This window comes from Echinops telfairi, unplaced genomic scaffold (genome assembly GCF_000313985.2).
Source record: "Echinops telfairi isolate 266 unplaced genomic scaffold, ASM31398v2 ScPeMD7_18;HRSCAF=68, whole genome shotgun sequence".
In the NCBI taxonomy this organism is placed as follows: domain Eukaryota; kingdom Metazoa; phylum Chordata; class Mammalia; order Afrosoricida; family Tenrecidae; genus Echinops; species Echinops telfairi.
In genome coordinates this window covers 58,979,142-59,004,999 of record NW_022103915.1, presented here as the reverse complement: position 1 = coordinate 59,004,999, position 25,858 = coordinate 58,979,142, and positions in this window count along the sequence as shown.

The window sequence follows — 25,858 nt, the reverse complement described above, 5'->3', positions numbered from 1 at the left end:
GTAAACTTGGTGGTTGAGAATGGATTCATCTGTTTTCAGTTAATTCTAAAAGGAAAATTGAACTCAACTGCATCGCATCCTTCTAGAATGGATAAGCGTGGAGGTCCAGTTTTACTGTGTTAATATGTATGTATGTGCATGCGTGTGCCTTGGTAGATGGGATTCTTTTTTCCCTATGATATTTATGCATTTTCTTCTCCATGTTAAAACATCCAAAATTCAAAATCATTCTAATGATATAATTAAATGTTTTATATTGATATAATGTAGTATACTTTTAAACATTATTATTTTGATACTTGTTCAAGGAGTGAATTGTGTTCCCACAAAAGTTATATTGAAGTCTTTAATCTTCTATCTGTGAATGTGACCCTGTATGGAAGTGGGGGTGTCTTTCATTTTATTAATGAGTTCATAGTACATCAGAAGGGGTATTGAAAATCTAATCATTTCTGAGTGCTGCCTTATGAAATGTGATTTCAGATATACTGAGTCCTATGCAGGGCAACTGGCCTTGTTTGCCCCCATTTACATGCCAAAGAACTTCAGGAAACTTTAAGAGTCAAAGAATGAGCTCTAGCATTGAAAGAGAATGGCCTTGCCAATGTACTGCATTCAGACTTCTAGCAGGAATCAGAAGAAAAATCTGGCCATCTCCTGCCCACAAAGCTCATGCAAACCCTGCGGCCTAACTTGCCACCAATTGTGGGATGCCTCATGACCTGGCAGCTGAGGAGCTTGGCAGCATTTTGTTCTATTGTGCATGAGGTTGCAGGATTCAGGTGCCAGGATTCAGGATTTAAAGGCAGCCAAATAAAGAAAAGAGAATTCAGAACTGTGACACAGTAATGGCTGTTCTTGAAAGATCTTCACATTTGCTACTTTTATTGGGCAACACTTGCAAATTTAGACAATATCACTGTGGTCTGTTTTCCAGCTTTTGCCTATTGTACTACATAAATATTATGGGGAAAAACAACAGAAGAGAATTAGTGGGGAAGTAAGAAAATCACAAGAAAATAAAAAATCTATGTAAATTAATCCCCAAGGCAGACGGATTTGCCTAAAGGTTTTGAAATAAGTCAAGGATGAAATTGTAAAACTGATAGTCAAAATGTGTTACCTGTTGGAGCAAAAACTGCAGGGTCAAGATACAAAAAGTCAGCCAATGTAACTGACATGCCAAGAACACTCTGCAAACATTATCATTGAGCTTTGGTTCTTGGTAACTAAGCTTATGGAATATTAAAAAATAGTAGATGATAAACTTTAAAAAATGAAATGTAGATTCTATAAGCAAACATTAAATATTTCTAAACATTTTACTATAAACTTATTTATCTGCAATTAAAAAGAACTCTTTAACCTGAGTTTCTGTGAAATATTGTGATACATTCCACTTACAGAAGTAGCGTTTTCATCATCTGTTCGTTAGATAAAGTAATTGAAGAGTTTCTTCTTCTAGCTCTCAGAAGGACAGCAGTGATATTTCACTGTAAACTGGGTTGTCTTGTCTTAATCAATTAAATAATATTGTTAGAAAAATAAGTACAAATAATTAAAAATCCCGGATATAATAATCATTGAAAATATATGGGACACAGCATTATAAAAGTTGTTCTCAAGATTTAGTTGTCTGTACTCATTTACATACTTGCAAATGCAAAAGGAGTATAAACAAAGGCTCACACTAAAATAAGTAGATGCTTGTTAAATAAACTAGAGCATAGCAACTCAAACGACAGTAACATTTCATGAATTATACTTCTAGAACTGGTTTTTGCCTGAGAAATCCTAAACAGACTAAACTTCCTAAGATGGACATATTCTTGATTAGAATAAGATGTCATTTGCGAATTTATTTATTTAATAATTTGAATGCATTTGAACTGTAGCTAATAGTATCACCTTGTCAAAAATATGTGAAAATGAAAATATATGTGAAAGTTTGCGATAATATTAAATGACTGGTATAATATTGAAAGAGTCGCTGAAGACATAAAATGAATGGGTAGTTCCTGTTCTCAAGAGTCACATTCAACCAACCAAGCAGCTGTTAGGTCAATTCCAATTTGTGGCAACTCGATGTTTTGCACAGAACTGTGTTCTTGAAAGTTCTCCTAACTATACTTATAGCATATAAATATTAATTCTGAGAGCCTTGTATTGTACCTAAGCCTGCCTGCTGTGAGTTATTTGAGTGATCTGACTCCACTCCTACAGAAAGTAGACCTGGTCCAATCTAGAACTCCTCCAATTCTGGATCCTATACCTGTATTTCTCTTTAATCTCGCTAGAAATCACCTAGAAAGGGAGAAAATCATCATTTGTTGATATAAGAAATGACAATGACATGTAAGAATTGCCCTCCCTTGTCAATAGAATTTCTTTCTGCCCCATTCTGTACCTATTTGAACCATTGTTGTATTTATCCTGTCAGTCTATCTCATTGAGGCTTGCATAATACTTATTTTTGGCTAAACCTGACAGGGATACCAACAGTGAAGCCATAGCCAGGAAGGGGGAAAAGGAAAACTTTGTTAGTAAGTAGGATGATAAATGATAAAGGAAAAAAGTGTAGAGTAAAACTGATTCATTTTTCAAAATTTTCTTTAGGGAAGCTAAAGCTAGATTTCAGCAAGTTGTTTTGTTTTCAAAACATCTGCCTGATTTTGTTCTCTTGTGATTCTTCCAATTGTTTTGATAGTTATCACTGTTTGCATATATGGAACTGATTATTTGTCACAGTAGGAGTGGGTACATTTGCATTTTTCCCTGGCTATGGGGGTAGGGGGTACTGTGCTGTGTTATGAAAATAGAGAAGTCAAAGAGATCCAGATATTATACAGAATAATTTATAAACAAATAGTGCTTTCTATTTCTTAAAAAGAAAGGTGGCATTTATTTTAATGTAATGTAAATGCTTTCTATAAACTTTCTTCACTGTTAAAGATTTCCATTCTTAAAAACCGACTGGGGCACCACCACCCTGTCCTATAAGGTCATTATGAGATAGAATTTACTCATACTGGCAGTGATGAAGTGAAATTCTGCATACATGTATTCACAAGAAAGCCTACATTTTCTGCATAATGGATGAAGATCTTAGCTAATTATATCTCAATTTTACATAGACATTAAAATTAAAATATGTTACCATTAATTGGCTGGTATTTAATTAATGTAAAATATCCATCTGATTAAAGTTTAATTAGATGTGCATTGAAAACAGTGACATTTCATGTGTTATTGGACAACCTCACTGCCCACAGATGGCATGCAATAAAAATATTAGCCAAATATTTTACCATGACTTGTTGAACAAACTAAATCACATCCATCTTCATAAACTACATTACAGCTCAGGCCTCTGCAATACAGCCAACAATGAAATTATTACCATGTCAGATTGGTGTTCACTCTAACATATGCTGCCAATCAAATATATTTTGCATTTGTGTGTGTAAACAAGCATCTGCAGATGTGCAACAGTCTTTGAACTTGAGCACATTTTACTTTGTGTTAAGCAATGAACACCAAAGCAGATGGATTATGGAGGTATGAAATTGAGCATAACCGATGACCACTTGAGATATTTATCAGAAATATTCTGCTAGAATTTAAAAAACAAATTATTAATCACCATCTGGTTATTCATTGATAAAAGCATATAGATTGTGATGGAGTGATATACTTTTGAATAATATTTATTAAAACAGTGTGTCTGTAAATCATAGAATGATTCAACTTTAGTTTATTCTGCAGTGATCTCTACAGATGGTATTTCAACATTTTAGAGTAGTACCTACATGCAAAATAGGACTATATTAGTTAATTCACTTTTTTCATTGCTGCCTATATACTTGGGCAAAATATGATGAAAACAACAAAATTCTCATTAGAAATTGTACATTATCAGTACATATCAGGAATTATTCTCGGAATTTCAACTAGATGATATAATTCAGTATTTTAAGATAAAGGATATTAATGTTGTTATACATATTTTTTAAATGGAGCAACATTTGATAAGAGATTAACCCAATTCCCCAGAGTGATAATAAAGCTAACTCATGATGCAGGGGGGACTCAGACCCAGGTCTTCTGATTTAGGAAGTCCTACTTTGAAGCACTCGGTTACGGTTTGGATGTAGTAGCTCAAAGCCATGACATTGGTGTTGTTTATTGATGCCACTTTCATGCCACGCTACAGAAAACAGCTTTATAGAATAGATTGAAAGTCTGTCACGTAAAGGAGGAATGCTTATTGATCTCTATAATACAGACACGCAACACAGTGTTTGAGAGCAGTCCTGGTGGCATGGTGTTACGCGTTTTGCTGGTGACTGAAAAGCCGCAGCCTGGAACCACCAGCCCCCCCTGGGAGAAAGACCAGGCTTTTCGCTCGTCTGCTCCAGTAAAGAGTTCCCGTCTGTAAATTGGAAACCGCCCGAGGCAATTCTACTCTGTCCTGTAGTGTCACCATGAGTTGGCATCCATTCAATGGCCATAATTATGTGAGTGTAGGATTTAATATGTACTCATTATGCTTAAAATAATGAATGATTCACAACATACTCCATTGATAGCTGAGTAGCTAATATACATGGTAGTGTCTTATACTGTACTTATTGGTCATATTCCCATGTACATATATTAACGATATCTTGATTTTAATTGTATTGTTACTAGTTGCCAGTGAGTTGGTTCCAAAGAGTCGCAACTCCATGGAATTTTCTAGTCTGTAAATGTTGGGACAAAGCTCACCAAGCCTGTCTCTCAAATGCCTCTGCCGAGTTTGAATCTCCCATCTTTTGGTTAGTAGTCCAGGACTTAATCATTTAAACCACCTAAGAACACCCATGTAAATATGTTGATGATTTGGGTTTAAACTTACAATAAGCAAGCATAGTTTTAAGGAGTACACACATATAAATATATCAACATATGCAAGTAGTTGCATAAGAACACACATAGAACATCAGTGAACAATAGGAAGACTTTCTACAAGATACACTGACATAGGTCTACACCAATGGACTCAAACCTAACAACAAATAAGGTTGGTAAAGGAACAGGAATGGTTTTGTGTATATAGTTCTGGGTAGACTGCGTAGACTAGAGAAACAAATTCATGGACACTTATATGTGTATAAGAAAGAGGTTTATATACAAGAGTAATTGAATATTGAGAAAACATCCCAGCCCAGTCCAGATCAAGTCCATAAGTCCAGTATGTGCCCATGTGTCTGATACCAATCTATGAAGTCCTCTTCACACTCACGAAACAGATGCAATGATGCTGAATGCAGGAAGATCACAGCCAGTGGGTGCAAAGGCCAATGGTGGTAGAAACATCTCAGCGCTGGCAGGGGTCTCCATTAGGCACCTCTGGTTCCCAAGGTTGCATCAGGGTAGGTCCATGTGGCTTCTCCTCAGGGACGTCTTGCAGGAAGTCAGCCTTGTCAGTGGAGAGTCTTCAAGGAAGTGAGCCAAGAGAAAAGAGTGTCTCCTGCCTCCAGGAAGGAATACAGAATTTCCCAGAATTCTCAGAAGGCCATGACCACAAAGAGACCTCATTGGCTATGATCTGATTGACAGACTAGACTCCACCCCTTCACTCATAGTCCTCTCAAATTGACACCAGATTATGTACTACCACAAGTTGGAACACACTTGATAGCATCTAACAATAACAATATATAAGCATTTCCATACATACAGGTGCATATGCAAGTACATGGATATGTATATATACACACATATGTATCTATATGATAAGGTGCATTCTAGAAAGATTTGTACATATTATCAAAGTTGTAAAAATACTCTCTTTTTAAAAATCATTTTATTGGGGGCTGTACAAAGGATATATACATCCTTTGTGTCAAGCACATTTGTACACTTCTTGCCGTCATCATTCTCCAACATTTTCTTTCTACTTGAGCCTTTGGTATCAGCTCCTTATTTTATCTCCTCCCTCCCCGCACCCCACCCCCCATGAACCCTTGATAATTTATAAATTATTATTTTTCATGTCTTACATTATCTGACTTTTAAAAATAGTGAAAGTAAAACAAAAACCTCTCTGCTCTGGTATATAGGTTTAATACTCCAGTGAATTTTTTGAATATGTGCAGACAGTAATTTCCATTTACCTTCTCTATGACAGAAATCTCCCTTAGTCATTAGCAGGACTGACATTTTTTGTTTCTCAGTTCTCCTCTAATAACTTAGTTCTATTTACACTTATTTTTATGGTAAGTCAAGGGAATACCAAAATTAAGTTGGTTAACATTCATAATGAAAAGTTGCATTGCACAATAGGAGTTTATATAGCAAATAATACTCCGTATTATTTTAAATAGATAAAATGATCCAAAATTAATTTTGGATTTTCATTGTATTCCCACACATTTTAATTACTGGGACTATCAGACACACTGTTTGTATTTTCCCAACTATGGTTGTATAGTCTAAGAAAAAATTCATCACTATCATCCCTGAATTATGATTTGTGATAGTTTCAATTGTCCTAATTCATTGTTCACTGTTGAAAGAATTTTGACTCTGATACTTCCTTTCTGAATTTCTTTGATAAGTATTAGTCTTGTAACTTCATTTTAAATTAAATATCTCTTCTAGTTAATTTAACTGAAAGAACTGAAAAGAGAAACTGAGTTTCAAGGATTCTATGGGTAAAATATTGAATGATGCAGGAAATATCAAAAGAAGATGAAGGGATATAGTCTTTCTTGATCCATTGTTTACTGCATATGTACTCCTTAGTACTCAAAGTGTCAACTATTAATCATATTTTCTTATATATTCCTTACTTTATTGGAGTAAGTAAAACTATATTGCTACTAGTGTTGTCATTCATTCATGCATGTGTTTAACTGTGTCTCTGTGATCTGTGGATGGCTGCAGGCAAGTTCTCTCAGCAATGCACTTTTCTTAGTCTCATTAAGGTGGCTTCAAGAAAAAACAACAAAAAAAGAATGTCCAATCAAAATAGTGTCTTCCGAAGGACTCTACTTGAATTAAATTCAAGGTAAAGACTTTAACTCAGAAGTTTAAGCTAACATTTTTGAAATTCTAAACAGGAAATATTGATAGATGTTCTTGAAAGATCCAAGACCCAGGAGGGTCATGGAAACTTATCGAGACATTTCAATAAAATTTAAAACTACATTGGTTAGAAAAATGTCAGAGGATCTTTTTTTCTCCATCACAACAATCTACTTAGTCATTCTTCGAGGGTAGAAAGGGTTGTTCTATGAGAATTTCTTTGGGAAGCCTCACCCCAATCTTGTCCCTTCATACTATGTTTGTACTCCAAACTCAAAGTACATTTAAAAGAAATTAAATTTAGTCTCTTAAAGATTATTAGTTCAACAGGGTAAAAATTAAAGAGTGAGGAATTCTTTGGCAGTGGGTTCAAAAGATGGAAACAGCATCTTCAGAAATCTATAAATATAATTGGAGTTTATGTTGAAAATAATAGCATCATATTTTGATTTTTGTTTAATAAATCTTGTATATGTTCTCTTACAATTGGTTTGATTCTAAAAGGAAATTGATCATTTCTATTAGGATCATATAGTTATGTTTCTTTCTGTTTTAAATAAATTATTTTATTAAATATTATCCTACTTTATGAATGTTATGCTTCAAATTGTCCTTGTAATTTGATTTTCTTTCCTTATCCAGTTTGTAAATCCTTAGCTAGCAATCTTTTAAAGGATGTACATTTTTCTATTATTGTATGTAAAAAAATTCAATTACCTGGTCATGATGTTCCATTTCACTGTTTTCTTCCCCCATTTTAGCTCTCAATAATGTACCATATTAATAAGATGAACTCTTTTGTGTAGTTTCAATTTTTCACCTTTAAAACTACCTTTTCCCACACCCATTTTATTTTATAAGACAAATGAAATGCTTCCCTATCTACACATATTCATACAACGACAAACAGGATAGATTTAGCTGAGATAATCTAATATGTTTATTTCTCTTTTAATTTTAGAAAATCCATTGCAGTATTTTTATTTTTTTTAAATCAATTTATTGGGGCTCATACAATTCATCACAATATGTAGATCAATTGTGTAAAGCACATCTATACATTTGTTACCCTCATTATTCCCAAAATTCACTTTCCTCTTGGGTTCCCGGAATCAGCTCATTTTCCTTTCCCCCCTCCCCCCTCCCCCCTCTCCCATGAACCCTTGATAATTTATAAATTATTCTTATATCTTATATTACACTGCCCGGCGTCTCCCTTCACCCACCCCTCTGCTGCCTGTCCCCCAGAGAGGAGGTTGTATTTAGCTCCCAGTGATCAATTCCCCCTTTCTACACGCCTCTTCCCTCCTGGTATCACCACTGTCACCCTTGGCCTTAGAGGTTCATCTGTCCTAGATTCCCTGCGTTTCCAATTCCCATCTGAACCGCTGTGCATCATCTGGTCTAACCAGGTCTGCAAGGCAGAATTGGGGTCCTGGTAGTTGGGGGGAGGAAGCATTTAAGAACTAGAGGAAGGTTGTGGGTTTCAATATTGCTATACTGTACCCTAAGTGACTCATCTCCCCACTACCCCTCTGCAAGGTATGTCCAGTTGTCTAGAGATGGGCATTGGGTCCCCATCACACGCCACCCTCATTGACGAGGATATGACCCCCCCCACCCCACCCCACCCCCTTTGGTGTTTGAAGCCTGGTCCCTTCGGCTCTTCATTATCACACATGTTGGTGTGCTGCTTCCATGTGGGCTTTGTTGCTTCTGGGCTAGATGGCCGCTTGTTTACTTTCAAGCCTTTAAGTGCCCAGACGCTATAGGTCTCGATAGCCAGGCACTATCAGCCTTCTTCACCACACTTACTTATGCACACATTCGTCTTCAGCGTTTATGTGTGGAAGGTGGTCACACAATGATGGTTTTTGTTCTTTGGTGTCTGCTGCCTGTTTCCTTCTACACCTCGTGTCCACACAGGCTTGTGTGCTTTTTCTCTGTGGGCTTTGTTGTTTCCAAGCTAGATGGCTGCTTGTTTGCCTATAAGCCTTTAAGACCCTCGACGCTATATCTTTTGATAGCCGGGCACCATCAGCTTTCTTCACCACATTTGCTTATGCACACATCTGTCTTCAGCGATCATGTCGGGAAGGTAGATATCATGAAATGACCGTTTAACTGAGCAAGGTGCTCCTGTATTAGGGGAGTGCGTATGAGGAGGCCCAATGTCCACTTGCCACCCTACTAGCAAACCTATAATTATTTGCACCTATGTCCGTTCCCCCCTTAATCTTAAATATATTTACATATGTACATGTCTGTATTTAGGCTTGTATGTATGCCCTTTGCCTCCTACTTCTTCCCTCTATTTCTTTATGAGGGCAAGGCAACTGTGAGGAACTACCGAAACCAGAATGAAGGCTGAACATGGTAATGGGAAAGGAGGAAAGCATTGCAGTCTTTTTAAAAGATGTGTGTCAGAGTTGAAATGTGCTCTGTAGTCTCAAAGTGCTGCCCTTTTAGAAGCAGACAGCCAGAGGTTTCTCCCAAGGTCACCTCTGAGTGGTCACAGACCTCCAAACTTTCTGGTTGTCACTTGCGTGTGTTAATGTTTTATAACACTCTACGACTCCATCTTAGTTCATTAGCATCCTTTGAATTGTTGAAAATCCATACTGATCCTTTTGTTGGGAGATATTTATACCATCTTGGCTAACTATAGGATTGTTAAGTAACTCAGTGCTCTCTGTAACTCTTAACTATTCTTCTTCTTCCCATAGTTTCCAGAGCACTGGATGTCAGAAACTATTGTGATATCTTTTCTCTATAACCTATATTTTTTTCTCTGAATTGAGCCTATTAGAGGTTTTTTATTACCCCAAATTCAATATGTTAACAAATTTTGCCTCCTTATGTTTTTTGCTTCACATGAGACCTTTCTGGAATGTGGTGTGCCCTTTCAATATTTTGAATTATGTATTTCTTTACCTCATGCAATTTTTTAAAATGTTCAATTTGTATTCCTGTTTCTCCATCTCTTTTTTATAACCTGAACTTTATTTTAATTGCATATTAGATTTCCTTCATTTGACTCCCATATATTTTACCTTTGCTATCTTTTCTACCTCTTCATATGTTTTATAACCATTGGAAGACATTTCTTTCCCCTGATTTTCCTGGGCTTAAATTTAATTTTATTAGTGACATTTTCTACTTCATATCATTCAGTGTTTTAATTATGCATTATGTGATAGGATTGTATTTTGATCATAATTATTATTTTTATTCAAACTATTTCTGTCTTGTTTTTCTCTATTTCTTAGAATCAAGTTTGTTTATGGTGTTTCTTAGGTGGATTGGCTTTTCTGAAATGTTCTTTGTCTCTACCACCTCAGTGTGACTCAAGCTGCTTTAGGACCCCAGAGGAAGGCAAGCCATGAGTAGGCCGTCAGCCTCCCCTGGAGACATCTAAAGGAAGTCAGTTTGCTCTATAGCCTTCGAGGATTTCTCAGGCCCTGGAGTAGCTAGGAGTTATACCACGCATCTCAGTCTCCCCTAGATTTGTTGAAGTTGAGCCAGTGAAAATCTACATTCAGAGCATGAGGATATTTTAAGGCAACATCTTTCCAGAATCTATGCTTCGTATCTTCACTTTAGAGTTCATTAATCATGGAATAGTCTCAAGGCATCTAACTGTTACCTCAGAGCTTTCACGGCTAAGAATCCCATCAAGTCCTACACCATCTTTTAAGCCACTGCCAGCAGACCCAGTTACTCCTGCAGAGGAAAGCAGATTAGAGATGGAGGGAAGTGAGAATTCGCATTCACCATTGTTTCAGAGATTAGTCATTCTAATAATTAGGTTAAAAAAAGGTGTAATATTAAACAATATATTTCCCCCCAAATCTAGACATGTATACCCTTTTTCTCTATGGTGGCTATGTGGATTCAGTGATATATTTTACTGCATATACACAAATATGCATACACACTTAGGTAATTCATATGTATGATCTCATAAGATGAGACCCACATCTTCTTATGACTCTATTGACTAGTGCACACCTTGTAGCCATCCGTTTCAGAGTCCTGAAGGATGGTAACATAACAGTGTGCCTGTATTTGGAAATATAGTACTATAAACACAGTCATATGTTCTCCAGAAATAATCCTCTCGTTATTTATACTTTAGGTTGCTTTCTACAAGTTATCAGAAGTGTTTTACTGGATGTCTGCATAAAAATTCATGTGTAACTAGCATGCCCAGTCAAGCATTGTCTTCCTTACTTTATATTCAAGACAGTTGAATGGCACCACTTCGTTTGAGTGGCACTCTGCCACATATATATTACAGCACAAAGAGGACTCAAAGAATCACTGAAGCTAACCATACATTACATGCCTGGTGCACTCACCAGATGTCTCTTCTTATATTGTTATGGTTTCATAAGCTACACTGACATTGTCATTAAGTTCAGAAATTTGATTCTGCTCACTTTGCCATCCTTAAAATAGTCGGCTCTGAAGGTTGTTCGTTTAACAAATAGAATTTGCACACAAAGGGCGTTCTATCACCAACACTTGTAAATAATTATGTTATTCCACTTATCCCTAATAAGTCTTGAGAAGTCAATTCAGAAGTAAGAAACCATAGAAAGAGGAAGCGTGGAGAAATTCTAAAAATTCCCCTGCTGAACTTTCTGTCCTGCAGAATTCAGTAATAAAACGACCACCCTCCACTTCTTCCTAGTCCCGCTGGAAGGAGTTTGTTTTTATGGGGTGTACTAACCTGTATGACTGAGTCTGCAAAATACCAACAAATTGGAGGAGATCGAAGCAGTCTTCTTGTTATCAGGCTGAATTTGGCTTTTGTGATACAATGCTGGAAATGCTGAGCTGCCTGCAATAATGTCCTTGATGGCTGTCAGTTATGGGGACCAATGTCAGACTTTAAGCCTTCCTGTATAACAGTGGTTCTCCACCTTCCTAATGCCGTGACCCTTTAATACAGTTCCTCATATTGTGGTGACTCCCAACCATAAGATTATTTTCGTTGCTACTTTATAACTGCAATTTTGCTACTGTTATGAATCGGGTGACCCCTGTGAAAGGATCATTCAACCCCAAAAAGGGGTCATGACCCAAAGGTTGAGACCCACTGCTGTATAACATAGTGACTATGGATGGCAGGGTATCCTGGGAACTGATTTTCCACCAAACTGCAATGCTGGTGGTGTTTCAACTCCAAATTTTACAATCATCTTTTTCATCCAAGAACTAAACCTCACCGTTTCATGAAATAATTGAATATATTTGTTTACCAATAAATTCAAACAAAATAAGTTATTAATAGTATCTATATCTCTTACATTTTGACAATTTCCTGATAGAATCTGAATAAAGATGTACTCTTAGGAATAAATGACATTTCACTCTGGAGCCCAGAAGGCAGTGTCAGGTAGGTGTTGAGAGCATGAGTTGGAACCAACTCAAAGCCAGTAGAGATTTTGTTATTTAGATTTCACTCTAGGTGAATTTTCTGCTAAAACTTTCTATTTGGTCTTACTCTCTTGTTCACATTTTTCAAGATAAATATCCATGAGATTTATTTTTTATTGCTAGACACCATCACATCTCTTCTATAATTTAAAAATAATTAGTTGGACATTATAGCATTATGTGAATGATAGTTTTCTTGGATAAGTAGGCTTAGTCCGAATCGAGAAGTTTTTGTGTTTGTTCATTTTTCTTACAAAATATAATTAGTAATTTATAAGTTCGTATATTTTTGGAAAATAATTTTGTATTGTATGACTTTGGTCTCAGCTTCTGTTTTTCTGCATTATCTTACTTTAGTTTACTATTTATGCTCCTTCTTGCACTGCAGAAATCATATTTACTTTAAAATGTTAAAAATAAAGTGTATGAATATATTTACCACTTACTCCATTCAAGAATTGTTTGAGAATGCAAAAATCAAAAAACTATTTTTAAACTCTTAGCTATCAGCGTTTATTGTTGACTTTCACCTTTATACACCACTATAAAAATATCATTATATAAAAAGGATATTTTACTACTTATAAAGTAGTCCAAATTCTGAATCCTGTTTTGATGAAGACTAAATTGATGTTATACTCATGTGATGAAGTAAAATTTATTTAAATTTTTTCTATTGAATTATATTCAAGGTGCTTCATTTTTTCATTACATTAAATAAATTCATAGTAATGCTTACGAAATGACTGCAAGGTGAAATCATAAGTATTTTCATCATTTCATTTTAAAATAATTTTGACTACTTATTTCCCAATCCCAGACCCATGAGATTGATACTCCTATTTGTGTCAAATGAGAAAACAAATGATGAGTACCGCGATCAATATGTATACTACTCTGTATCAATAAAAGTTGTCTCTATTTAAAATAGAGACTCCTTGGTTAATGGTAGAGGCTGTGAGATCAAAGGTCAGAAGCTGGTGCAAGATGTCCAGCAAGATGGTGTACTACGTAGACAGACACACTGCCAGACTTCTACAACAAAGACACTAGAGACCAAATGCAAAAATATGAAAGATAATCCTGAAATCCTGAGTTTCCGAGGCCAAGATACATAAATGAATTCAATACTAACTATGAGAAGAAACTGAACAGAAGTGTTGAGAGAGGAAACAGAGTGACTACATTGGCAGCTGCCTGACCCAGTGCCGCAATTTCGATCTTGTGCAAGCAGCATTTCATGGAAATAACAATTTTGAAAGCATCAGATCCCACACAAGTGGCTGGCAACAGAAAGGTGGGATCCTCCCTAAGCTTCCACACTCTTTTGGTGACAAGAGTAGAGCCAGCCCCCACATTCACCCACCCTAAGGCTGGGGACACTCTAACTTGAACTGCCCCTATTCCACCTGAGGTTGGAACCCTACTGTGATGAATGGGATGTTGGGGTGCAGGACTCTTGTGTTTGGAAGCCCGTGATCTCCAGTTTATTAGCCCAGCAGAATGTGCAGTGCTGGGCTGGATGAGTGGCCTATCTCTGGCCACCTCTCCAAACAAAATTAAACTCAGTCGTTGGCTCAATCTTATCTCATAAAGAAGAGGCTTCTTATCCCATAAAGAGGTATAGTCTAGGAAACATAAAGGGGAAGTCCTACCCTCTCCTATAGGATAACTATGGCCACCCTGATGCCGGCAACAATTGCTTCTATTTTCTAGCTGCCTGACCCAAATTGTTCTCTAAGATCCAAAATATTTATTTCTAGGAAAGGTACCTGAATGTATTCACCCTCTGGTCCTGCCAGAACTACTTCTGGATCAGGGAGCCAACCATTAACTAGAGTAGCAAGAACTCGCTCTAGAATGGAGAGTCACACCCTTGCACCCCTCAGCCTCCTGGCTGGCAAAGGAGGAAACCCACACTGAATGCCCTGTGATCAATGGTGTCCTCCCCCCTGGGTCCTGCCCTCCCCCAGATTGTATTCTTTCCTTGTTTCTCATTTCCTTACTTTTCCTTCCCTTTACTTTTATCTTTTCTTCTTTTTCTTTCCTTATATTTTGCTTCTATCTCCCTTGTTAATTCCTTTTCATTTTTAGCCTTTTCTTTACTAGTTTCTTTTCTTCTGTCTCTCTAGTTTTGTTGATTTTGCTTTTTTCCTTTTAAAATATGCTTTGTGTTTTTATTTTCCTTTCTGTTTCCTCTCTTTTTATTAAATTTTTTGTTTCTGCTGTATACCTATTTTATTACTTTTAAATATTTCCAGCTCTCTCATCATTCTTTTTTTTTCTACTCTCTCTCTTATTCTTCCAGATGGTAGAGAGCAGCCGATACATACACAGCAGAACTACAACCATACATCTTGTAGCAAAATCACCATTTGGAGAGGGTCACTACCTACTCACACTCACTTCATCAATGATAGACAGCAGTCCACACCAGCAATGTCATTCTAAACTGCACTACACAGATATAAATGTGCGCACTAACACTCCAGAAACGTGACAGGTGCCTACGGTCTCACCAACATACAACTATAACAACAAGTAAACCAAGTACATCAATATGACAATACTTTGGTGACAACAGATTATTTCATTTCACACAAAGAAACAAGAAAACATGATTCAAACAAGTGACAAAGATTAAGAGGCAGAAGACCTTTTTCAGGAAGAAATTGAATTATAGCTATCCCACAAGAAAATAGAAGGAATGACATTTGGGTGTCTCAGTGGATTGCGAGGAAGATCAATAAAGTTGCAGATACAATCAATAAAGCTGAAGATCAATAAAGCTGCAATAAAGCTAGAAGAATTTAGGAAAACAATGACAAATAAATGAAAACTTAGAAACTACACAAAAATATCAGACAAAGGTCCTGATTATTAATACTAAGCTATAGATAGTGAATTGAGAAGGTAAGAGAGAGAACAAGTTCAATGGAAGACCAAATTATTGATCTTGAAAAACAAAACAGAAAGAACAGAAGATAAAACTAAGAATTCTGTGGGACACCATCACGAGGAATAATAGCTTCCAGTTGTGATTGTTTTCTGTGCCAATTAGGCTTCCATTGGACCAGGTGGGTGGAGTTTTATCAGGTCTCCATTTGATTGGAAGGCAATGAGATAAATGGGTTTCCAAAGCCAGCCCCACTTTCTCTTTCTCCCTGGTGATCAGAGCAGTGCTCTGCTGCCTAAGCTAGTCCTTTGCCGTGACCCTGTGCTGTGCTATAGTGAGCCAGGCCAACCCATCGGTTGTGTTGCCTTGCCATGCATGCATCGCTAGAACTTGAGGTTCTGTCTAGACCTGCCTCATCCCACTTCTTGAGGATCCATCAGGATAGCCTCACTAGGCCTCCCACTATTGGCCTCTGCTATGCCTCAGCTTCTCGTCTTCCTGCTGTTTCTGCCCCACCCTGCTTGTCTTTCCTGAGGGCAGACTCTGCTGTTTGCTTCCTTGACCTTGGATCAGCAGCTGCATGAGTTACAGGACCTTAACTGTTCCACAAAAGTGAGTAGAACTGCGTCGTCTGCATTGCTGTGTGAACTAATTAACTGTTATATTCCTTCTCACTATGTAAATCTATCCATATGTGTGTGTGTGTGTGTGTGTGTGTGTATACTCGAGTATATATGGTACATAACTTTTGATAAAGGATGGACCGACTAGAAAAGAAAAAAATTTTAAAAGACAGAATAAATAAAAACATGATCTGTCAACTTGCTCTCATAGGTATATCTAGAACACTCAACCCAATAACAACACAAAATATATTTTCCTAGGGCACACGGAATGTTATGCAGAATAAACCACACCGAGGCCACAAGCAAACCTTACTAAAATTAAAAACATCAAATACTATAAAGCATATATCAGATAAAAATGCTATCAATTCATAAATAAACAATGCCCTGCTTAAAAACTACTGGATTTAGGAAGAAGTAAAAAATAAAGTAGACGTTATTTTCGAACATGCAAGAATGAAATCACATGTACAAAATCATTTGTGACACACCAAAAGCAGTACACAGTGGGAAATGTATAGCAATAATCGCACTCATAAAAAAGGAAGAAAGAACCAAAATCAGTAACTTAATTCAACATTTCCAACAGTTAAACAAACAGTATTAAAATAAGTATACAGTCCCCAAAAGAAAAGAAATAGGAATTAAACAAGGTAAATAAAAAGTAAATGTAACTGAAAACAGAAAAAAAAATAAAAATCATTACCAAGACTGGAAGTTGGTTCTTTGGAAGGATTAACAAAATCAACAAACCACTGGTAAATGTAACAAAGTTAAAACAAGAGAATTTCTAAATAGAACAACTAAGAATTTAAGTGGGTGACATCCCAAAACCAATGGGATGGGCATAGATAATAACAGAATACTGTGAAGAATTATACTCCAACAAATTAAAAAAACTTAGAATACATTTCCAGAAACATATTATTTATATACCTTAAAACAAACTGAAGCAAAAAACCTAAAGGGACCCCTGACAAAGAGGAGATTGATAAGATTATTAAAACATTCTCATAAAGAAAGAATTCAGACCCTGAAGGTGTCACTGGAAACTTCTACCTAACATTCAGAAAAGAGCTGTTGGCAGTTCTACTCAAATCATTATAAACTAAGACCCAAATCTGATAATATGCCACTGAATAGAAAGCTACAGACCCATATGCCTCAGGAACATAGACACAAAAATTCTCAACAAAGTTCTAGTCAATAGGATTCAACAGTATATAAAAAATAATATATCACTACCAAGTGGAATTCATAACATGTATGCAAGGATGGTTCAGGATTAGAAAACCATTCCAACTAATCCACCAGAAAGGAGAACAGCATGATCCTATCAGCTGAGCTAAAGGATATTTGACAAAATTTAACGCCTGTTCCGGATAAAAACATACAACAAAATAATAATAGAAGGGAAAATTCTCAACATAATTAAGGGCATGTGTTCAAAACCAACAGTCAACATTATTCTCAATGGAGAGAACTTGAAAGCATTTCTATCGCAAATAGGAACCAAACAAGGACCCTGCTTCACTACTCGTATAAGGCAAGACAAAGAAATTATAAGTCAAACTGGCATATACGAAATAAAGTTCTGTCTAGCCTTGATGGCACAGGGGATTATGTATTGGGCTGCCAATTGCAAGGCCAGCAGTTTGAACACACCAGTTGCTCTGCAAGAGAAAAATGAGGCTTTCTGTTCTTTAAAGACTTTCAGCGTAGGAAACCCAGAGGGTTGCTCTAAATCTGAATTAACTCAATGAGAGTGTGCTTGCTGTGTGCTTGCAGATGATATGATCTTATTATACACAGAACATCTCAAAGGCTTAGCAGGAATATTATGGGCCTTAATTGAAAGATTTAGCAAAGTGACAACTACAAAATCAACATACAAAAATCAGTCAGGTTTTTTGTGTTTTGAGAAGTAAGAGAATGGGGAAGACGCTGATTGAATTGACTTGTGAGTGATTGTTATGAGTGTTCATTGAGAGTATTTAAACTTGAGACACCAATGTGAGGATTGATCAATGTTGCCTATCAAGATTGGATATAAAGTGAGCCATGTCACTGCCCTCAAGGAAGAGCCAAGAATGGAGCATGTCCTTTGACCCCTGAATTCCCTAAGAGCTGAACCTCCTCAATCCAGGAACAGAAAACAGACACTGGAGAGGGAGGAGAGTGGCTGCAGCAGCAGTCAGGAAGCCTAGTACAAGATAAGTAGGCAGAATTTCTGGGCTATGGACAGAATAAGAATACCAGAAAGCTGCTTATGTGTGTTTGATTGATTATGCTTAGGCATTCAATTGTGTGCTCAAAACAAACTATGAATGACCTTGAGAATAATGGGAATTCTAGAATACTAAATTGTGCTCATGCGCAATTTAAACATAGATCGAGTCAATTGTGCTAACAGAACCAGGAAGTATAGCATGGTTTAAAATCAGGAAAGGTGCGACAGGGTTGTAATTGCTCAGTATGTTTACTCAATTTGTGTGCTGAACAAATCATCAGAGAAGCTAGATTACGTGAAGAATGCTGTATCAGGGTTGGAAGAGAGTTTATCAGCTTTTTAACAATTGCTATATGCAGATGACACACCTTGCTTTTGAAAGTCTGGAGGACTTGAAGCATTTGCTGGTAAAGATCAAAATCATCATAATTGGACCAATAGGTAACACCATGATAAATAGAGAAAAGATCAAAATTGTTAAGACTTTTGTCTCACCAGGATCCACAATCAATGCGCATAGAATCATCCGTCAAGAGATCAAAAAACAGGTTGCCCTGGGTCAGTCTGCTGCACAAGACCTCTTTAGAGTGCTGAGAACAAGGATGGTGCTTGGAGGACTAACGTGCACCTGATCCAACTCATGGTAGTCTCAATGGCCTCACATGCATATGAAAATTTGACATTAAATGAAGAAAACCAAAAAAAATCAATGCACTTGAATTGTGGTGCTGAAGAAGAATATGAAAGTATCATGTTCTACTATAAGGACAAACAGATTGTTCTTAGAAGAAGTATGGCCAGCGTTCTCCTTGGAGGAAAGGGTGGTGAGACTTCAGTTTACATACTTTGGACGTGTTGTCAGAAGAGGCCAGTCCCTGGGGAAGGACACCAGGCTTGGTAAAGTAATGGGTCAACAAGAAAGGAAGGCTCCTCATGGAGATGGGTTGACACTATGGCTACAGCAGTGGGCTCAGGCATAGGAACAATTCTGAGGATGGTGCAGGATCAGGCAGTGTTCTGTTCTACATAAGGTTGCTTTGGGTCGGAACTGATTTCATAGCACCTAACAACCAACGACATGGATGGAGTGAAGATGAACGCCTAGGCAGGATGATTGCTGGGAGTGGGTGCCTCCGAGGACATACCGAGGAAGCTAGTTTTGCTGACTCATGGAACAAAAGCTGGGCACCTCTAGGATGAGATTTATTATGCAACGGAGTGTCCCTTGGACATTGACCAGCAGTGCCAAGGGGCCAGGCTGATGACTAGAGAGTGGCCTGACTACAGGTAAGGGAAAGAAGGGTCTTTTCTGAATAAATAAATGGATCTTGAACATTTCTGATCCTGAATTAGATAGCCTGTTAAATTCTCTAATATGCTCCAAAACCATGAATAACGGCTGTGAGTGCTGTGTGGCCATTGCAATGGATTTTCAAGCCCAGTAGAGCTGTAGAAAGTGCTATGGAAGAAGCTGTTAGGGTGAAGATGTAGGAAGGCTAGAATCATGAGCTTGGCCTCAAAGGAGCTGGCTTTGGGCCAATTCAGATGGAAGGAGTTTGCTTTTCCTTACTGATGGTGAAACACAAATCAGACATAGCCACCATGCCATCCTCAAACTTTGTAACTCTCACTCAACATAGGACCTGAACATTTACCAAAACATTTGAACGCATCTAGTGTGACCTTAGGTTATAGAGAGATAATATCTTTTGCCAACTATGTTTTTACAAGTATTTTCCATTGGCTGCTTTTGTCATATATTTTGCTTCCTTATATACTTCTTTATATACTTTATACACTTATTTAGTTGATGAAGAGAAAATGAAATACCATATTTAGTCTGCTGCTTGAAAATGTATTTGAAATATTATTTATATTGATTATAATTTACATCTTTATAATTTCAACATTGTCATCCAGAATCAGCTTTACATTTATCCAAATTTTCTATAATATACATCTGTAAAATGTTACTCATCTCATTCATGCTTCTTATATTGCTAGTAAAGATTTTTTGGGACATGTGTATCATTTTTTCTAATAATATTTAATTATGGTTTTTTTTTTTGCTTTTTACTGGAATATTTGAACGCCATTGATGTTTCTAAGTATATTTAGTAATTGCCAGCTAATTGAATTGGATTTTTGATGCATTCCAAATGATTATTTGTATACCAGGAGTTGAATACTTTAAGATTGTTTTGTCTTCTATTTTCCAGTAACTAGTTATTTTATTATTGTTTCTTTTCATATTAATGGAAATAGTTTTGTCACAACAGAAGTTCATATGTTCGTCACACGACTGAAGTCTCTTGTTCATTATAGTTATTTATAGTTATTACTGTTTTCATTTAATTTGGAATATTTTGTTTATGATTATCAGAATTATATATTTATATATTTTGAGAATTGGATATTTATTTTTGATAAATATATTTTTTACATACATCTGGCAACCATTTCTCTATCCTTTGTCTAAATCAGCACTATTATATTATTATACCAACATTGTAAATTACTTTCAAGGTAAATTTATTTCTCAGGAATTATTACACTGATTATTATGTCATTATCATATCTAGTCCTGTATTTGGAATTTGGCTGTACAGTATGTGGATCCAGTCTATGGGACAACTGATCCATTTTCTACATAATGCAGACTTTGACTAGCTGACCTGACAGACCCTGGGTAAAGCAGAGCTTTCTTATTCGTTCTCAAGCACGTTATGTCCTCTCTTACAGCACAAGAAATTCTATATTATTAATTACCACACCATTACCATTAGCTTTGGAGATACTTCACATGATCTCAGAATATAGAAAAGAACTACTGTTTTTCTACAGTTCATGTAAATTTTTATTCAAAAGTCAGAAGAAACTAAATGAAGAGACTTTAATACTCTCCCTTCTAAGAAATAGAGTTTTGATGAGATTTCAAATGCTTCTTTATTGCTGTATTTGAAAACTTGGATAATTATATCCTGGAATTGAAAATGACCGTAAAAAATGATTTGCTTAAAAAGGATCATATGATACACTACTTTATAGAACACATAGCATTGCTTCACTACGTGACTACCAGTGTGTCATACTGTGGGGAGTTGCATGTTACAGTGATTCTGGAAGGTATGTTTCCAGTGTTTCACATATCAGGAGGGTCACTAACCAAGGCTAGCAGATTTCACCGGAGTGTCCAGATGAAGAACTGACTATGAAGAAGGAATAGATTGTCTGTTTCTGAAAGATTAGACACTTAAAATCTTATGAATAACAGTGGAACATTATCAGATACTGAAAATCTCAGAAATAGCAGCCAAAGAAAATGCCAGAAGATGATGAGCCCCTGAACTCACAAGGCGCCCAGCACATGGCTGATGACGAACTGCCACTACAAAGTAGAGTTTTCCATCATGACATGAGTGGAGTATAGCTTCATTTGAAAATGGGCATGCCTCAAAATGAGAAAAGACAGCTGCAAACATCTTTAATAATTGAAACAAGCAAAGTATAAATCTAGGAAAATTAGTTGTCAAACATGAAATGAACCAAATAGAGATTGATATCCTATGCATTAGTGAGCTGAAATGGATTGGTATTCACCAATTTGATCTTTGACTCGTAAATGGTTCACTATACCAGGACAATTATATCCTTTACTGTGTTGGGAATGATAAAGAGGAATTACATTTTACTCATCATCAGAAAGGGTATTTTAAGGTCTATCTTGAAGTACATGCTGTCTATGAATAGGATAATATCTATTTGCATATGAGGAAATCCAGCAAATACAATTATTATTCAAATTTATGCACCAACCTTTAAAACTAGTGATAAATTGAAGAATTGACCAACTTTTTCAGTATAAAATTGATCAAACAATCAAGATATCACTATTGATAATTATTAGGGATTGGAAGGAATAAGTTGAAAACAACGTGGAAGGATCAGGAGTTGGAGAAGTTGGGTTGAGTTATAGAAATGAAGCTGGAGACTGCATTATAGAATTTTGTAAGACCAATGACTTCATCATAAATACTATTTTCAAGAACATAAATGATGGCTATATATGTGAACTTTCTCATTATGGAACATTCAGAAATTAAAGTGAGTACGTCTGTGGGAAGAGACAAGCATAGTGACATAGTGATTATGAATTGGGGTTTAATCCCCAAGGTTGGCAGTCCCCAACCACTAGCTGCTCTGTGGGAAAAAGACAGGACTTTCTATTCTCAGGAAGAGTACAGAGGGATCACAGGGAAGAGATGAGCCAGTCAGGGTGCAGTATAGCACTGATGAAACGCACAACTTTCCTCTAGTTCTTTGGTGCTTCCTTCCCCCCACTATCATGACCTCCATTCTACCTTACAAGTCAGATTAGACCAGAGCATGCACACTGTTACAGAGAAGAGCCTGCAACACAGGGAATCCACAATAGATAAACCCCTCAGGGCCAACAATGAGAGTAGAGATACCAGGAGGATTAAGGGAGGATGGGGGGAGAAAGGGAGAAGGGATCATGAGGATCAATCTAGAACCCCCTCCCAGGGGGACGAATAATTGGAAAGTGGGTGAGGGGCGACAGAGGACGATGTAAGATATGGAAAAAATAATCTATAACTTATCTAGGGCTCGTGAGGGAGGGAGGGCAGGGAAGGGAGGGGGAAGAAATGGGGAGCTGATGTCTGGGGCTCAAGTGGGAAGAGAATGCTTTGAAAATGATGATGGTGGCATATGTGCAAATGTGCTTGACACACTGGATGAATGTATGGATTGTGATGAGATGTAAATGCCCTAATAAAAGTATTTTAAAAAAAAGAAAATTTTAAATAGCACATTAATTAAACATGCTCATGCACTTTCCATACTTTAAAAAATGTTACTAAATGATCACAGCAATGTGTAGTCATACTTGTATTTATAAAATGGAGGCACTCTGAATCCAATCTCTCACTGACTTAAGAATTAATATGAAACAAAAATAAGTAAAAAAAAAAGTGACATTCTTGGAAACTCACAGGAGCAGGTCTACATTGTCCTAGAGGGTAGATATGAGTGAGTATTGACTTGATGATGGTGAGGGTTTTTGGTGTGTGTGTGTAGACAATGGAGAAGTTCAATATCAGCTGCCAAACAAGACCAGTGGCTGACTGTGAAGCAGATGATCAATTGCACATATGCATGCTCCGGTTGAAGTTAATGAGAATTAAACAAATAGGAGTTGGAGCAAGATGGCAGCCAAGTAGCAGGCACTGGAGAGACTCAGCAGAGACCAGTGCAGAGGGGCCAGGAGAGGAAGGTCCTACACTTCCAGACCACAACATTCTCAGCATGAAAATAAGGAGATGCAAATTTATTAAAATGAAAGAGCAGCAACACCTGCTGGTGGATGCCCACAGGGGCAGTTCTTTTCTGACCTATAAGGCTCCTATGAGTCAAAATTGACTGGCTAGCAATGTGTGGTGTAAGATAAGAGGTGAAAGAGGCCACACCCCAAGAAAACTATCCTTTCATTGTATTAAGGCTGTGACCCAAGAAAAGTAGGAGTATTCCATCTTAACCCTTGTATAATTGATTAACTGATTACATCAGATCACATCAGGAGAATTTATTAGATAGTTTGTAGCTGCCAAGCTTACATAATTGTCAAACCATTGTTAATCATGTCTTAGTAAAGCTGACACATATATTGGAGGTGCACAATTCAATATATGACACCATCATTGGAGCATTTTTAAAGCTGTTTTGTTTGTATTATAGCACTATCTCATATATGGATCAGTAATGTATTGTTCTGTTTATAAGTTCTGTTTTATTACAAAGTTAAAAAGTTTTATTGAAGGCTAAGGTGTGCCTGATGCAAGTCAAGATATTTTCAATTATCTTATAGGTATGCAAAAACTGAACAATGAATACAGAAGTGAGAGAAGAATTGATGCCTTTGAATTATGGGGTTTGTAAAGACATCAAAGGCATCATTTATTCATATTTTAAAAAACATGTAGTACATCATGATAGGAAAGCAAATATGCACTGTAATGTACTACCAGAATGTCCCTTTGCAGTGAGGGTGGAGAAAGCGTCTCTTGTGTACTTTGCCATGCTATTAGAAGGGACCAGTCCCTCAAGGACACAATGCTTCATAATAGGGAGAGCCAATTAGAACTCGGAAGATCCTCCATGAGATGAACTGCTAAAGCAATGGACTCAAATACAGCAAAGATTGTTAGGAATTCACAGGACAGGGCAGTGTTCATTCTATTGTACAAAACTTTGGTAGAGTAGGCACTGACTGCAGGAAGGTACCTTACAACATCAACAATGTTTATGGAAGGAGTTTTCAGGAGGGGCAAGCACTTTACTGCTCAACTACTAGCGAAGAGTTGGACTGCTTTAACTTACTCAGAGAAGCATCAGAAGATAGATCTGCCATCTGCTTTCAAAGGTCACCACCGTAAGAATCCTGGAGTACAGCTCTACCAAAGAGAATGAGTTGAAATTAACTCCAGAGCAACTAACAGTAGCAATCTACACACGCAGGTTGTCATTTTTTTTTTTTACACTGGTGACATTTATGTCAACAAGAAGCCTAAGAAGAATAGACAAAATTGAATTCAGATAAGTAGAGGCTAGGTAAGGTGAATAATGATGATACAGTGTTATTCACTTTATCTGTAAAATGGGAAAAGTCCTCATTTCCTCAAAGAGTTTAGCAGAATTCCTGACAAATAACTATCTCTGAGGTATATTATTATCATTCTTTAAATGTCTATTATTTACATATGTTAAAACTCAAATACTGCTGCTTTTGTTTTGATATGCATATTTACAGACATATTTACAGAAATGGAATTAAATTTGGGATGATTTTTGCTGGCTGTAACACTCTTTAGTTTGCTTTATCAGATTCATTAATGACATCAGGAGAATCAGGAACCAGAGTTTAGGAGATAACCGAGATGTTTACAAAGGCAATCAGGGTCACTGTCTATCATAGGATGTTAAACAACAAAGAGTGATAGGGTAAATTTTAATTTTTTAATGAAAAGAAGTTATCAATAACAGTGGTTTTACAACAACTAGGTGATAGTAATCACAAAATAATAAGATTTGAAATCAAAAGATGGAGATGAAAAATGTTATTAGTAAGATAAAAATGCAAATGGTAGAAAGTGCAATGTTTTTGTATTGAAGAAACTTTAAAGGTTAATTGGGAGCAAGAACTGAAGAAAAACTATTAATGAGAATTTAGAAATATTTAGAACATAGCTGAGAAGAAGCCAGATAGATATTGAGTCAAATTCTTAGACCCACTAAGAAAAAAAGTACATGTAATGTTTTCCTATAATAATTAGATTGATGAATATTCCAAATACATTTATAATGTCCATATCTTTGAATGATGTTAATAAATTTCAAAATAATTTTTTAAAATCATTTTACTAGGGGCTCATACAATTCATCACAATCCATACATATATCAATTGTGTAAAGCACATTTGTACATTCATTGCCCTCATCATTCTCAAAATATTTCCTTTCCACTTAAGCCCCTGGCATTAGGTCTTCATTTTTCCTCTCCCTTCCCACTGC